The sequence below is a fragment of the Chiloscyllium plagiosum genome, unplaced genomic scaffold (genome assembly GCF_037043375.1).
Source record: "Chiloscyllium plagiosum isolate Xiang-an unplaced genomic scaffold, Cpla_swu_hap1 HiC_scaffold_26, whole genome shotgun sequence".
In the NCBI taxonomy this organism is placed as follows: Eukaryota; Metazoa; Chordata; class Chondrichthyes; order Orectolobiformes; family Hemiscylliidae; genus Chiloscyllium; species Chiloscyllium plagiosum.
In genome coordinates, this window is record NW_028270164.1 from 8,522,904 (window position 1) to 8,534,424 (window position 11,521).

At 42.7% G+C, this 11,521-nt stretch overlaps 1 long non-coding RNA gene across 2 annotated transcripts in view; it reads left to right on the forward strand.

Moving 5' to 3' along the window:
• The window catches only part of LOC122563052 (uncharacterized), a 146,750-nt gene extending 136,507 nt beyond the window's left edge, over positions 1 to 10,243 (forward strand). For both annotated transcript variants that reach the window (XR_006315476.2, XR_015750887.1), the window contains one exon: positions 1,020 to 10,243. This is a non-coding gene — a long non-coding RNA (uncharacterized LOC122563052). The remainder of the gene's footprint in view (positions 1 to 1,019) is intronic.
• The last annotated feature ends 1,278 nt before the right edge of the window (positions 10,244 to 11,521 follow it).

The following is an 11,521-nucleotide window of genomic DNA, read 5'->3' on the forward strand; positions in this document are numbered from 1 at the left end:
AGGTGAGGGTGATAGGTCGGAGTAGGGTGGAGGCGGAGAGGTCAAGAAGAAGACTGCAGGTCAGGAAGGCGGTGCCGGGCTGGAAGGATCCGGCTGAGACAAGGTGGGGGGAGGGGGGATGAAGAAACTGGTGAAGTCCAAGTTCATCCCCTGCGGTTGGAGGGTTCCCAGTCGGAAGATAAGACGCTCCTCCTCCGACCGTCGGGTTGTTGTGGTTTGGCGGTGGATGAGTCCAATGACCTGCATATCCTCGGTGGAGTGGGAGGGGGAGTTGAAATGCTGTGCCACAGGTTGGTTGGGTTGGTTCGTCCGGGTGGCCCAGAGGTGCTCTCTGAATCGCTCCGCAAGTAGGCGGCCTGTCTCCCCAATATAGAGGAGGCCACACCGGCTGCAGCGGATGCAGTAGATGATGTGGGTGGAGGTGCAGGTGAATCTGTGGCGGATATGGAAGTTTCCCTTGGGGCCTTGGAGAGAAGTGAGGGGGGAGGTGTGGGCGCAAGTGTTGCACCTCCTGCGGTTGCAAGGGAAGGTGCCGGGAGTGGTGGTTGGGTCGGTGGGGGGTGTGGATCTGACAAGGGAGTCGCGGAGGGAGTGGTCTCTACGGAAAGCTGATAGGGGAGGGGAGGGAAATATATCCTTGGTGCTGGGGTCTGTTTGGAGGTGGCGGAAGTGACGGCGGATGATGCGCTGTACATGGAGATTGGTGGGGTGGTAGGTGAGGACCAGTGGGGTTCTGTCCTGGTGGCGGTTGGAGGGGCGGGGCTCAAGGGCGGAGGAGCGGGAAGTGGAGGAGATGCGGTGGAGGGCACCGTCGACCACGTCGGGGGGGAAATTGCGGTCCTTGAAGAAGGAGGCCATCTGTGTTGTACGTATTTTGAACTGGTCCTCCTAGGAGCAGATGCGGCGGAGACGAAGGAATTGGGAGAATGGGATGGCGTTTTTACAGGGGGCAGGATGGGAGGAGGTGTAGTCCAGGTAGCTGTGGGAGTCGGTAGGTTTGTAGTAGAAACCATATTTAGCCATGCAGGTGCATTAGCAAGCCATTATATATGCACATTAACGGCATGGGGATGAAACCATTGTGCAGGCTGTAGATTGCAAGGTCATGGGGATGTATTGAAGTGGATAATGAAGGCCATCAAGAGTCAGCTTGTACTAATTGCAATGATCATGGAAAGTCAGGTAAAATCAATACTATAAATACCTTGCACATGGCAGCATCAGCAGAGGGCAAACTAGTCACAGGTTTGTGTATAGGTGGCTGTGGGACAGGTTTTCAAAAGCATAAATAGCCTGGTCTGGGCCCAAATGGTAGATTGGTTATACAGAATTCCTGATATTTCTTCACAGATCTGCACTTCCAAGCTGAATGTTTGACCAACTTAGCAGCTGTACTAGTTATACAAAGGTTAAAAAGGAAGAGGAGGAAAAGAAAGGATGAACAGTGGTAACAGAATCAGAGATGCAGGTAACTACAGTTATCAATGAGCAAGCAGAATGTGAAAAGGGGAGCTAGACTTCCTAGTGTTATTGAAAAGTTTACCGAGTGAGGAGGTATCAAAGGTTGCTGCAGCTACCTACAGATGATTAAAAGAGAGTGTTGAAGGCATCTTCATGTGACTGGCAAAGCTGTCACCTACATCTGCTATCTTTTGCAAGCCATGCTGTTTGGGAGGAAGGGATATATCTGTTTCACTGAAGATGGCACCTGTGTTGAAATTCCCAGCCATTTGCTCCTTCCAAATCTCAACTGGGGTTTTGTGTGGCATCTCCCAAACAGCAGCCACAAGTAACCTTTACAGGAAAGCATTACAATTTGTCCAGTTCATCATGGACCCAGACAGCTGAGGTGCCCAAGCTATCTCATTTGCAACAATCACTTGGTTCCATCAGGTCCACAAGACTATTAACTGCTCCCACGTGGGATTGAGAACTCCATGCCATGGCTCAGACCAAGTTCCTGAATGGGAAAGGGATTTCATTTCTTCAATGTCCAGTTTGTTTGTGATCACAGCCAACAATTCTTGCAGGTGTACACAATACTTACCTTCTATACAATTGCTAGGTTCCTCCCCAGAGTATGTGCAACCCTTAGCATTTCCAGGGCCGGTTCATGGGTAACAAGAGATAGCCCCAACACCCCACACTCCCACTATTACCGTCACCCTCAAGGCATAGCTAATGATCCCATTGCAAACTCCTCAGACCAATGCTGAACACCCCATGAAACTGTCCATGCAATAAGGCTATTATTGAACAGATAATCGATTCTCTGAAGCTGCCTGTACCTTTCATGAGAAGCATTCTTCTACTCATTGGACATGGTCTGCAGATTAATGACTGATGCTGTGTCCTGCACAAACTAACTCAACAACAGGAAGAAATGGATCAGAAATTTACTTGTAGAGGTGCCTGGCCTGATGGAGGTATTTAGGTCCCTGGCAGAGGGAAAGTGGTGCAAGTAGGGCACCTCTGGAGTGACTTGAGATGACAGTCTTTGTATACCCATCTCCAAAACTCTGTCAGTGCACAGTGGTAATTCAGGGGGTGAGGCCCAAATATTCTGATAACCAGATACTCACTGGACAATGCAGACTAGAGTTGTGCATTGAGACCACATGATACCCCAGATGCAGCTGACTCAGTGAGAATCGCCATGGAAATTGAAATTTGGTGGGCAATTTTCCTGCACCAGCCCCCACCCCTCAATAAAGCCCTTTAAAGCCAGATTAAAAACCCACCTGGATCACTATTAAACTGAACCCTGACTTAGAATGAAGCCCCAACTATATCTCCCTCGCCCAATATCAAATATCCTTCCCACCAGCCTGATGTCCTCAGCTCCAAATCCCACCTTACTACCGGATCCAACACTTTTCTATGTCCCTAACAACTCCACCCTGCTGGACCCAACACCCTATCTACTCCCCTCAACCTGACACCCACTAACTCAAGCTGACTCTATGTGTGATTGCCCCAACAAGGCCCATAACAAATCAATAATTAATCTCCCTGTTGAGTTCATTGAGTATGAGATCATTTGGTAACAGACAATGGCCTGCCTGGCTGGAACCCATCATCTGAGCCCTTTATAAAGCAGACCCAGAGGGGTATTGTAGTGTAATGCCTATGAACCAAAAGGCTTGAGTTCAAGTCCTACCTGTTCCAAAGATGTGTCATAACATTTTTACACCGGTTGATTTTAAAAAATAGCACTTTGACTTCAAGGCTGTTGTGACACTTCTGACCCAGAAGGTCTGGGTTCAAGTCCTACCTGTTCCAGGGATGTGTCATAACACCTATGAACAGGGTGATCAGAAAATAATATAAAGCAGACCTGGGGGTTGGGCTCCTATTGTGCAGTGGTAGTGTCCCTAGCCCCAAGCCAGGTGGTCTGGGTTCAAGACACAGAGATGTGTAATAATACCTCTGAACAGATTGTGTAAAATAAATATAACTGATTGGAAAAGAAGTGCAGAACTATATGTTCTGGCCTGGGTCTGGCCTATGTACACCACAAGTAGTGGCTCTATTTTGATGTTCAATAGTAAATGCTGTTCCTTTCCAGTCCAGTTTCCTGAGTTGTCATACCACCCATTCCAAATGCAACCCCTCTCCCCACCCCCACCCCCATGCCACACTCCCTATCAACACCCTCTAACCTGACCATGGTGGAATGTGAGGATAAAGAAAATCTTATCGTTATTCAAGGAGGAAGGGGGAAGAATGAGATCAGAACAACAACAACTTACATTGGTAAAAACAACTTTCACAGAAACATTCTAAAACAACATATGACACAAACCACATAAGAATATTGATTGATTGATTGTCACATGTACCGAGGTACAGTGAAAAGCTTTGTTTGCAAGCAATATAAGCAGATCATAGTAAGCAAGGATGTACAGATCAAAAAGCCCTAAGTTTAAAAGTGCAGCTCTCACTCATTCCCTCCTTCCCAGAACAATGACTGGTTTTTCTTTGTGCTCACTTGCTACTCTGCAAGTCATCTTTTAGACAAATCATCCTTTGTTGTTTCAGCCAATTGCATATTGCTGCCACCACCAAAGACATCTTTATTTCCCATCTCTCCTTTCAACATCCTGAAAGAGCTTTCCCCCATTGACACTCTGGCTCATGCCTCAGTACCCCAATAGCTCCTCCCTTTTCTCTGATGCTTGTCCATATGGTGTAGTAAAGACAAAACATCCCTTCTAAATGTTCAATGCCCTAAAGTCTTTCCATGTGAAACAGCAGTTTACTGACCATCTTTTAACTTATTGCATTGTATTGTGCGCTCAATGTATGATTTCCTCTAGATTAGATACATCACACCCAGGCTGGGTGCTTACCTTATTGAACATCTTCATTCAGTTCGACAAAAATAGTCCTGTGCTCCCAGCAACTTATCATTTTAACTCTCCTTTGTTCCCATTCTAACCTTCCTGTCCTGGCCTGTCACAGAGTTCCAGTAAAATTCAGTGAAGATTTGGGAAACAGCACCTGATTTTCACTTTGGGGACTTACATCCTTCTAGTCTGAACACAGAGTTTTGCAATTTTAGATCCTAACCTTTGCTCACCATTCTCCATTTGCTTTGCTGCTTTTTAAAAACAATTCCTTTTGTTTCTCTCTTACCTCTTTACTTGCAAAGGGCAACTGTCCTGTCATTCCCATCAACCTTTTCTTTACTTGTTTCACTATGTCAAGGAAGAGTCGCCAAAGTCCCCTCATTAAAGGTAGAAAAAGAGAACTGCTGGTGGTTAACCTGAGGGTCACTGTACCTAAGGCAAAGAGAGTCCTCATGGTACCCTCAGCTGGTGTGGGGATTAACCCCATGCTGCTGGCTTCACCCTGCATTGCAAGCCACCTATCCAGCCAACTGAGCTAACTGACCACTGCCACGACCACTGCTCTTGTGCCATGAAACCTCACACCGCATGGTGGCTCAGTGGTTAGCACTACTGCCTCACAGCACCAGGGTCCCAGGTTTGATGCTAGCCTTGGGCAACTGTCTGTGTGGGTGTGCTTCAGTTTCCTCCCACAGTCCAAAGATTTTCAGGTTAGGTGAATTGGCCGAGCTAAATTGCCCATAGTGTTAGGTGCATTAGTCAGAGGGAAATGGGTCTAGGTGGGTTACTCTTTGGAGGGTCGGTGTGGACTTGTTGGGCTGACGGGCCTGTTTCCACACTGTAGGGAATCTAATCATTTTATCTGGCATCTATCATAGACATTTTCTTTTATTCTTTGCTCCCTCCCTCGTTCAGTTGTTGAAAAACCGATTAAATTTCTAACTTGTCTCAGTTCTGATGCAAGGTGATAGATCTGAGATGTTAAGTGTATCTCTTTCCATTGCAACCAGGCAAATTCAATATTTTCAGTGCTTTCTGCTTTCACTTCAGAGTTTCATCCTGCACAGTATTTTGTTTTTATATTTACGGTAGTACTTAAGTATACTTAACGCTGCTTAGTTTTTTTCATAAATAAAAGCTAATTCAATTGAATAGTCATTGACCAGAGAGACTATTTCTCTCTTGAAAGACACTGCCGGACTCTGAGGATTTCCAGCATTTTCTGGTATTATTTCAGAATGGAACTGGGGGTTTGTAAATGTTCGAGGAGGCTAAAGTAGCCAGTGAATCTCTCAAAACAATTTGGCCACACACCTTGCCTTTGTCACCAAAAGACACAAATTTAAGGCAGTTGGCAACTGAACTGGGGATGATATGAGGAAAGTTTGTTCAAATATGGCAAATTGTGATCTGGAATGCATCAAATGAAAGAATGATGGAATTAGCTTCAACATGCAATGTGCAATAAAGGAATTCGAGAGATGCTAAAAGGGAAAACATTTACAGGCTGTCTAGAATGGGACTTACAGGATAGTTCTATCAAAGAGTTCACGTAAGAAGGATTGGAAGGGCCCCTTCTATGCGGTGTGATTCTCATGATGGCAGTTTTGTCAGAGTTTGCTCCAGCATCAGAATCTCATTAATCTAATTATTTCTACTGTTCAGCCCGTGACCTCTCTGCTGAATGTCATTCAGGATGGTGCTGGCTCTGCAGTTTGTACCTTCAGTCATTTAAGAGGATTAATAAAATGAGAACATAAAATTAAGTATTCGCAGAAAGACATAACCTGTCTTTCCTTTCTTACTTTCATTTATCTTTGACTGAGCACAGGGTAGATTATTCTTTGCTGTTGCAGTTGAGTTGATTAGAGTTTCAAAGAGAACAATGCTATGTAATATATTTTGAACCAGAAACTGTAGCATTAAACAGACAAAGCCAAGATATTTGACTAAAGTTAGACCTGAGATGATTATCTTGCTGCATCATCTGAAAATAAGATTTCAGGTTTCAGCAAGAAATTCAACAGCACCAAAAGCTACAGAATAGATTCAGAAGAGAGTTATATGCTAGAATCAGTCAGTTCAGGTGGTACACACTGATCTCCCAATACATAACTAAGTTTTGTGTGCATCGCATCCTAAATCTGAATACCAACCTTCAAAAAACTGAGTGTCACAATCTAAATTTGTATGAAACATTTTAATAGATTAGATTACTTACAGTGTGGAAACAGGCCCTTTTGCTCCAACAAGTCCACACCAACCCTCCGAAGAGCAACCCACCCAGACCCATTCCCCTACATTTACTCCTTCACCTCACACTACAGGCAATTTAGCATGGCCAATTCACCTAACCTGCACATTTTTGGACTGTGGGAGGAAACCGGAGCACCCGAAGGAAACCCACGCAGACACTGGGAGAATGTGTAAACTCCACCACAGACAATTGCCTGAGGCGGGAATTGAACCCAGATCTCTGGCTATGTGAGGTAGCAGTGCTAACCACTGTGCCACCCTCAAATAATAATAATTGGACTAAATACATAGGATGTGTTCAGTTAGCCATTTGTAATTTATGAAATATCTAATATTGAACACTATCATTCAAGTCATTCTGTGAGTTTCTCTTCTACAAGATTATCTGCCTTCTTCTCATCTGTCTTCTTCCTTGTTCATGCTGCAAGACAAAGATGACCATATTTATCATTTGCAGTCTTTAGTAGGACTCTAATGGGTACATTGATAATTGTTAAGGCCAATCTGTACCAGGGATATCCTGTTGAAAATAGGACAGGACACAACAAATGATTTGTGTTTGGATGAGTTGCTGCTAGCTCAGATTTCCTCTGCTTTTGTTTCCTTTCTATTTCTGATACGCAGTAATTTTGGGTGAGCCGCTCCTAGGACTCATATTAAAACTAAGTGAAGCCACAAGGGTTTTCTTTGACACAATGAGAGTGCATCTGACACTCGAGCTTTCTATGGAAGATCTCCTCTGTTGAGTTAGTGTCATGTATTCTTCTATGTGGCCAGCTCAACTCAGTTGAAAGTATCTCAACATGACATGAACGTTTCAAATGCCAGCTCAAGGGAGAACCTCAATGATTGATGTTTTTCCCTGTTATTTCTCCTTCAGTAGCTTCTGCAGTTAGTTCAAGTGAAAATGGTTGAGCTTCTTGGCATCATGATGCTGGTTCAGAGTTCAAAACTCTCATGCTTAGAGCACAGACTATTGCTCTGTAGACTTGTACCTCTTCATTCTCAGATTGTTGTTGAAAGTCTGCTGAAGGCTACACTTGTCTTGGAAATTCTTGCATGTGCATTATCAGTATTGACAGCTGGATAGAGTGTGCTGCCAAGTTAAGTAAACTCATCCACTGCTGACAGAACCTAGACATACACTGAGAACTTTGGTACGAGTCAGGGTTTTCCTGGATTAGGCTTGTACATTGCTCCAGTTTTATCATAGATAAATACATTGAAAAGAACCAAAGAGGAGAAATTTCTTCATGCAATGACCTATTGTGACCAGCAATACACTGCTCCAAAGGAAATGGAAATAGATTCAATTTTCAAAAAAGAATTTGCAGACCTATGGGGAAACAGCAGGGTGCGTTGGTCTAATTCAATAGCTCTTACAAAAAGCCAATGGGCCATATGACCTGCTTCTGTCCTGTATGAATTCCACAATCCACTTCACAGAAAGCAAGTATTAATGATTATCTTGTATTGTTTACACTATAATCTATGTATTCAGTTACATTACATATTGGACATCCAAGAACAAGTTACAGGGTACAGTCTAATCTGAGCATTTGAATGATTTTAGGTAAAGAACAAAAGTGATATGTGAATAAGTCACAATTGTAAGCTAACCTAAAGATTTGGTTGACTTATTTGTGTAAAATAATGGTTAACTACCAGGGAGGTACAAACTGGAAATTAATCTTTAAATGGTTTACTTAGTCATTTCCTAGTTATTTAAACAGAAGAGCAATTATAGGAAGACTTACATTTTTATGCAAAGCATCTTACTGCAAATCAGGCACTTTTAAAGTATAGTCATTGTTGCAATACTGTGCAAGGAACACAACTGACAATCTTTGCATATGACATTATCACAAAATGTAATGTAGCTGTTCTAAGGATAGCAGTTTAGGGACAAATGTTGACCAGGAAATCAGGAAAAGCTCTGCAGATTTTGATGAATATTGTCATGGCACTGTTTAAAAATTGACAAAACTGCATACAGGCCCTCAGTTTAAAAGATGCCATTTCTGACAATGCTGCACTCCCCCATGTGTACTGGGAAAATCAGTGTGCTTAAACGTTTCACTGAACCCTTAACTTTTTATTTGAGAGAGCTAAGAGCAACACCAAGTGAGCCATTGTAGACACATTAGTGTGATGTAGAAATATAGCTTTTTAAATATTGGTCCCCCCAGGACTCAGTAACGCTGCTGGTGACTTGAATGCCTCATTGATGCAACTTCCTGCAGCTCGCTGTCTTCGTGTGAGATATCCCCAGAGGTACAGCCAGAAAGATGAAAGCAAAATGTAGGAGAGATAGTTGCCAATACCAGAGTTAGATGAGAAGAAAGGAGCTCACTGAGAATGGTAGTAGGCTGCATTCTTCTTGGGAAGGTCAGAGGACCTACTCAGATGAAAGCACCTGTTCCTCTTAGCCCCAAACAAAAAGTTTTAGATTATTTTTATTCTTAAACTTAGAGGCCTCATTTTTCACCGTCAGTTTTTATTGTGAAGAGCAACCACCGAGGATGCTGTCATGCAAAATAAAAACAGAAAGTACTGGAGTATTTCAGCAAGACTGGTGGCACCTGCGGAGAAATAAAGCAAATGGTCATGAGTCCATGAAATAGCAAATGCTCTGCCTGGTAATTTAATCAGTAAGTCCACAGCATCCAGATCTGCATGTTCATGAGGCTTCTACTCATTTCTAAACAGAAGACCATGGGGGAAATGCCAACAGAACAGTAACAAGTCGATATGTTGACCAACTGAACTTTTAACTCCACTGCTGCTTCATTTTTGTCAGTCTACCTTTTGGTTCAGATAAGAAAATGTATGAATATGGAAGACCTGAACTAATAAAATCAATTGATGGAACCATACTGCAAATTTGCTTGAATTTGAAAGAGCAAATATAGATCGATGGTTCAGGTACCACTTGAGAATCACATTCAGTTTTGGATGTGGTTTGACCTAAAATGGCTGCCTTGCCTTCTGCTCATGTTTAACTTGCTCTTAGTTTTCAATGCAAGAGGTTGATTTGCAGTTATTAGCAGATATCATAGTTGAAAGGTACTAGTTTGTAAAGACAACTTCATTCGTACCTACTGTGCAAATATAGCAGCTCCGCAAATCCACAAAAATCATGTCCATGTAATTAAAGGTGGAGCAGTGCAGCTCAGTCAGCAACTTTTGGATATTGGTATTTTGCCATACACCTGTTCCTTGTCTGAAGTTGCTGCATCCTTTACAGTAAACAATAGCAAGTGTCATTGTTTTGAGTGCAACATCTGGCCCAGGAGTCAATATGCACTGTCAGGCAGTGTAACAAAGAAACTGACTTCAAAAAAAAACTGTAAAACTTAATATTTCACCAGAATTATTACCTCACGATGTGAATTTTGGAAGTAGTATCCCCTTTGTAATTATTTAGAGCTTATTGCGTCATTTGTTTTACACTGTTTGGCATAAAAATATTTTCATATTCTGTCCTGGAAAATGAAGGACTGAACAAATAAATTGCTGCTGTCTATTGAATGTAATTATTATTTATTATGTAATGTACTTCAATGACAAATCTATGCAGTGTGAGTGAACACTTTTGGTCGAACTTTCAGCATGTCCAATAAATCTATGTACTGATGGATTATGTGTCGTCTGTTAATTGCTTGATTCTTTTATGCTATAAAGTCAGTGAAATTGTTTTAGTGAATCACTGATGCAATTATAGCAGTTATAGCCCAACTTGCTGTCAGCTAAAGGCTGTAATATTTGCTGATTCCTAGCAGATATCAGAATTTCCTTTAATTTAGATCAAATGAGTAGTTGCCCATTCACCAGCCACTCTTAATTTGCTATACTATGACATAGCAGGACTAGAGTTTACATTTACTATGGAAGGCCAAAGTCGGCCAACTGTTAGTTTCCAACATACCCATGGACAGGAAGACACAATCAAATCTGTCACATCCAGCTGTTAGAATTTTCCTTCTGGGGCGACCAGTAGTCGACCATGGGAGACTTGGCAAAGGACTTGTTCAGTACCCATCATATCATTATGGGGAGAAGAGTAGAGATGTAGAAAAAGATAACTTTGAAGGTTGAATTCAAAAGTTGTGATCAAATAGATGTATGCATGAACAATTGTGTTTTTATACTGTAAAGATGTTCTGTTTCTTGTCAAGTAAACAGAACTAATTTTAGCCTTCCTCAACCAAATCAAACTTCTCTAATATTATTAATTAAAGGAGATTAATTCAGAGGTGAAATCTATTTTATATGCATATAATGATGGTGGTGAAAGCTACAATGACTCCTGAGAGATAAGGAGCGGCAAGAATGCTGCCAAGGCCAGAGATTTCATTGATGCTAAAATTTCAACTGCTGGTGAAAGTGTAAAGCAGGTAATATTGATTTGGTGACTTGTTCCATTCCTCTCTCAGTCCTTGTTTCCATTACTGTGGAGAAGGTATCAGAGAGGCAAGGCATTACTTGGTGATAAGGGCCATACTGGACAGTATTCAGGTGAAGGAAATTGATATACAGGGTTCAGAAAGGATTTACAAGGGTGTTGCCAGGGTTGGAGGATTTGAGCTTTAGGGAGAGGCTGAACAGGCTGGGGCTGTTTTCCCTGGAGTGTCGGAGGCTGAGGGGCATGGATAGGGTAAATAGGCAAAGTCTTTTCCTTGGGGTCAGGGAGTCCAGAACTAGAGGGCATAGGTTTAGGGTGAGAGGGGAAAGATATAAAAGAGACCTATGGGGCAACGTTTCACACAGAGGGTGGTACGTGTATGGAATGAGCTGCCAGAGGAAGTGGTGGAGGCTGGTACACTTGTAACATTTAAGAGGCACTTGGATGGGTATATGAATAGGAAGGGTTTGGAGGGATATGGGCCGGGTGCTGGCAGGTGGGACTGGAT